Source organism: Eriocheir sinensis, chromosome 23 (assembly GCF_024679095.1).
Source record: "Eriocheir sinensis breed Jianghai 21 chromosome 23, ASM2467909v1, whole genome shotgun sequence".
Taxonomy (NCBI): Eukaryota; Metazoa; Arthropoda; class Malacostraca; order Decapoda; family Varunidae; genus Eriocheir; species Eriocheir sinensis.
Window position 1 is genome coordinate 20,394,367 of NC_066531.1, and position 6,000 is coordinate 20,400,366.

A 6,000-nucleotide genomic window follows, 5' to 3' on the forward strand; every position below is an offset into this window, starting at 1 on the left:
TACTACACGGGGTCGCGGCGTCCTCATATCTTGTGTCTCCTCCGTCACTTCCACTCGATCCACTGCCTTCTGTGTCTTCTTGTATCGTCCTCTGGATCCTTGCAGTTGTGGGGAAGGGTACAGAGACGATGAATAACTGTAGATCCTTTACTTGGAGAGTAATCAGAGGCAGGACAGCGATAATCCTTTACAGAGGGGAAGTGCCCAGCTGACTGCGTGCCTAAGGCGAGTTAGGCGACGCGGGAACTGAGCTGAGTTGCCATGTAGGCACTAACTAAACGTACATTTCTTGTTTCCTAATACGTAAAACTGTGGACTTCACTATCCTACAGTTATCATTCATTTTACGTAAAGATTTCAACCTAAAGTTACGCAAATTTGCCATTTTTTACACAACGTTTTCAAAGTGCACGCATGGTGCTATTTTATATAAGTTACCTTGAATCCTCGACCAAATCACTCTAGAGACACTCCTGCCTGCTTGTATGCACTAAAACTTGAAGATTTCGTCCTGTTTCCACTTAAATTCGGAGTAAGAACGCAGAGTGTGTTTGAGTTGTCGCAGTGAAAGTCGCCATAACAATCGGCCCCTTACGCGAAGCCAGCGCGCCAAGACTGAAGAGATTTCCCGTCAACTAGTTGTGAAGTCTATGGCTCTAGTATGGAATATGCATCTCATGTGTGGTGGGGAGGGGGGGGGGTCCGCTTACACAGCTCTCCTTGACAGAGTGGAGTCAAAGGCTCTTCGTCTCATCAGCTCTCCTCCTCATACTGATATTTTTCTACCTCTCAAACCCGCCGCCATGTTGCCTCTCTCTCTATCTTCTATCGATATTTTCATGCTGACTGCTCTTCTGAACTTGCGAACTGCATGCCTCCCCCCCCTCCCGCGGCCCCGCTGCACACGACTTTCTACTCATGCTTATCCCTGTACTGTCCTAACCCCTTATGTAAGAGTCAACCAGCATCTTCACTCTTTCATTCCTCACGCTGGTAAACTCTGGAACCATCTTCCTTCATCTGCATTTCCTCCTGGCTACGATTTGAACTCTTTCAAAAGGAGGGTATCAGGACACCTCTCCTCCCGAAATTGACCTCTCTTTTTGAACACTCCTTTGACCTCTATTCAGGAGGAGTAAGTAGCGGCCTTTTTTTTTTTCCTTACCCCCTTGAACTGTCTCCTTAGCTGTAAAAAAAAAAAAAAAAAAAAACATTAAAGACGTAACACGGACAACAAGGAGCGCAACGAGAGACAAGAACATCAAAACATTCACTAATTGAGTCTGTGATGCCACACCATTTTCCTTGTCTCACCGGAGGAGAGTACGCGACCGTTTCAGCGGGGGCTTGCTACAGATAACCCCCCCCAGTGACGAGAAAGGAGGAACGAAATTTTCCCTGATGCGGTGAGTCGAGCTGGAGTGAGTTGTGCGGTGAGGACAGCTACGGTGAGTCGAGCTGGGGTGAGTTGCGCGGTGAGGACAGCTACGGTGAGTCGAGCTGAGGTGAGTTGAGTGGTTGGCTGTTCAATACATCCTGAAAGGCTTGGATCCGCACTCCAAAATCGTGAACCACGTAGACGGGTCCTGAGCAGAAGAGTGGTGCTCTGAAGGACACCGCTGTTGTAGAGGAAGTTGTCGTCATCAAGCATGGTGAAGTCGAACGGTGTGGAGATGGGCAAAAGGCATTGCCGTAAACGCGCCAGGGGCCACGGCAATCCGAGAGAGCGTCGAGGGAACTGCGTGTGAAGGCTCTAGCTGCCAGCGTGCCAGGGGGTGGGAGGAGCACCCAGGGGCACAGAAGGTGCCTGAAGGGCGCAGAAGGGGCCTGGAGAGGGTGCCTGGAGGAGGCGCTGAAGGTGCCTGGGGACGGGGCACAGAGGGTGCCTGGAGGGGGCACAGAGGGTACCTGGAGGAGGCGCAGAAGGCGCCTGGAGGAGGGCACAGAGGGTGCCTGGGGGAGGGCGGGGGAGAACCCTGAAGGTGGCAACTACGTCCACGGCGTAATGCTTCTCCTGACCTGAGGCTCAACCTCACGACCCCCAAGCGGTTTTGAAGTTTATTGCCCCAGGAGAGGGTAGACGAATGGATCATTTCAGACCCAGGTCCACCGCTCTGGGAGAGAGTGCCCTTATAAACGGCATCGGTTTACAAGCCACCTTGAACCATAGCAACACTCCGGGGTCAACAATTGTAGGTGGTAGCGAGTGTTCCGAGTGCTATTTGGTTCACGGATAGAGAAACTCCATATCCGTCAGGGTTGTTTATTGGCATAAAAATCGTACAGGTCATAAGGACAAACACAACACATTGAAAAGGTGTTTGTGTGTGTATGCGTGTGTATGAATGTTGTATGGTTTAGATTACATATAAATGTTAGTGTGTGTAGTAAACAATATGTATGAGTTAACAATAGGAGGACGAGGACAGACAGTGGAAGATAAACGAGTAACAAGAGAGACAAACATTAAAGACGCAACACGGACAACAAGGAGCGCGACGAGAGACAAGAAGATCAAAACATTCACTAATTGAGTCTGTGCTGCCACACCATTTTCCTTGTCTCACCGGAGGAGAGTAGCCGACCGTTTCAGCGGTGGCTTCCTATACACGTATTCCCGACCGTCTTGGAGACCGGCCCAACATACTAGACATCTTCCTTACCTCTAACCCTTCTGCTTACTCTGTCAAACTGTTCTCTCCGTTGGGCTCCTCCGATCGCAACCTTATTTCTGTATCCTGTCCTATTGCTCCTGTACATCCTCTGGACCCACCGAAGAGTCGATACTTCTGGTACTTTGCTTCAGCTCGGTGGGACGACCTGAGGATGTACTTTTCCGATTTCCCGTGGAATGATTACTGCTTCCACAATAGAGACCCCTCTTAGCCAAAAATATCTCCAGTTTCACTTCTTCCTCTTTCCTGCCTCTTCTCAACCCAGACGGCACCACTGCCGTCTCATATATCTCTAAGGCTGAACTCTTCCCTCAAACTTTTTGTAACAACTCCACTCTGGACGATTCTGGGCACATTCCTCCTACTTATCCCCCCTCTGACTCCTTTATGTCTGTTATTAAAATTCTTAGGAATGATGTTTTCTATGCCCTCTCTGGCCTCAACTCTCAGAAGGCTTATGGACCTGATGGAGTGCCTCCTATTGTCCTTAAAAAACTATGCTACCTGCTCAAACTCTCTCGCCTCTGCCTATCAACATCTACCTTTCCTTCTTACTGGAAGTGCGCCTTCGTACAGCCTGTGCCTAAGAAGGGTTCCAATCCCTCAAACTACTGCTCTATAGCTTTACTTTCCTGTCTATCTAAAGCTTTTGAATCAATCCTTAACCAAAAGCACCTTTCCACTTCTAACCTTCTATCTGATCGCCAGTATGGGTCCCGCAAGGGGAGTTCTACTGGCGATCTTCTTGCTATCTCAACTGATTATTGGTCATCTTCTCTTAGCCGTTTCGGTGAAACTTTCTCAGTTGCGCTAGACATATCGAAAGCCTTCGATAGAGTCTGGCACACGTCTTTGCTTTCTAAACTGCCCTCTTTCGGATTCTATCCTTCTCTCTGTTCCTTTATCTCCAATTTCCTTTCCGACCGTTCTATCTCTGCTGTGGTAGACGGCCACTGTTCTTCCCTTAAACCTATTAACAGTGGTGTTCCACAGGGCTCTGTCCTATCACCCACTCTCTTCCTGTTATTCATAAATGATATTTTTTTCCATAACAAACTGTCCTATCCACTCATACGCTGATGACTCCACTCTGCATTATTCAACTTCTTTCAACAGAAGACCCTCTCAACAGGAATTACATGACTCTTGACTGGAGGCTGCAGAACGCTTAACCTCAAATCTTACTATCATTTCCGATTGGGGTAAAAGGAACCTTGTGTCCTTCAATGCCTCAGAAACCCAATTTCTCCACCTATCAACTCGACACAATCTTCCAAACACCTATCCCCTGTTTTTCGACAACACTCAGCTTTCACCATCTTGAATACTAAACATCCTCGGTCTAATCTTAACTCAAAATCTTAACTGGAAACTTCACATCTCTCTCACTAAATCAGATTCCTCGAGGTTGGGCGTTCTGTATCGTCTCCGCCAGTTCTTCTCCCCCGCACAGTTGCTATCCATATACAGGGGCCTTGTCCGCCCTCGTATGGAATATGCATCTCACGTGTTGGGGGGGTTCCACTCACACATTATTCTATGTATTTTGAACCCCATATATGTGCTTCGCAAACTGCTAGAAACGCCACAAACGATTTTTGAAAAGTTAGTTTCTTGCGGGCGCAATGGGGGAGGGGGGGCTGGTAGGGAGAGCGTAACACCCATGGGATTCGAGGGAGGGAAGACCCCTGTTAGCTAGGTCAGTCAAGTTAGGTTGGAGTAGTTTAAATTTATTCGACACTGCGGGGCGACGAAAATATGCCGTGCAGGAAGGGACATGACGGTGGTGGCCCACTACACGGGCCGGTGTTGCGAGAAATACCTCTTGGCAGAAATAAGTGTCACTGCTGTCCACCATGCATGCTCACTGGGGGAATACACAGCAGAAAAATCATTAATTTCCCTGGTTTTGTTCTAGTTTGTCCACTTGTGATCTTGGTGAGCGGGGAGTGAAATACAGAAACAGTGAGCAAGTTGAACCTCTCTGAGATATTTTGTGGTGGCGGCAACAGGTGATTTGTAAAATCGAGAAAAGCCTTGCCCACCCAGTTCATTGGTTCATCTGTCAGCTGCATGGCAATGTGCTGTCACTACGTCACCTTTTTGAAAAACTCGATGGTAAAACAAGTGGGCCACATGGCTTCGCAGGACCAATTGGGAAAAGCAATCTCTAAAGGGACTGTTCCTGACACACTGTCAAGGAGAAATCCAGGAAACCTAAACCACTCCAGATGGCTCACAACAGCCAATAGGATTCTCCGCCTGTATGCTGGTACACAACATCCAACAGAACAATGTAAAACACTGGTACATTTTGTAATGGTTGCCTACACCCCGATGTGGTTCAAAATTCAAATGCAGCCCCAGGTTGAATTAGGACCAAAGCATCTGTTTCAGACATTGCACTTGCTTCAAACATTTGATGATGAAGTGAAGTGTGTGGTGTTACCTGTAATTCAGCGGAATGCTTTCTTTGAACACTCAGATAACCTGTTGCTTGTAATTATTCAAGGTGAGAGGGAGATATTGCTTAAGCTTGGATGGCGGCGTATCCTAAAAGCCATAAATGATCTCCAAGAAGGTGATGTACGGCAGTTCATAATTCCAACACTCAAATTTCACTGTCAAGATTATACAGAAATGATTGACTGGCAAGACACCAAAGTAACAGAACCTCCGATGACAATGCATCTTTCAGATGCTGACATAACTGACAACATCAGGACAGGAAAATTCTTTGTACATGAAAAATTCCCAAATCATACGCAAATAGTTGAAAGACATTAAACTTGTGACAGAAGCATCATTGGCAGTTTGTGACTCTGATCGTAGAGATGGCTGGATCAGGTCCCGACTAATTTCACGCACACGTATGCCATATTTTGACAAAAAAAAAGCTATACACCAAAGTAAATACTAACTAGCCTTCACAAGATAGGGTGGCTGGGTTGGGCAAGGGTGGAACTCCATGACAGCTACCTCCACGTGGTGAGTTCTGGGTTACTCTAATTTCTCATTACTAATTGTAATCCACTAAGACAGCTAAACTGCAAATAAAAGCTAGATTTAGAGCATCAACAAACTTTAATTTTTTATGATTACTTCAAATGTGGGTAAGCTGTTGTATATTATAAACAATATTACAGAAAAAAAAAATTTTTTTGCTCAATTTCCCCTCAAACTATAATGGGACCGTCCCTAGAAAATGACAAACATTAAAATATCATAGGCATTGTTTGTGAACCAATGTTGAAACAAGTATTCTACCCATATGCAGTATATAAAACAATTTAAAACGTATAGGTAAAACGTATTACGTTAATTC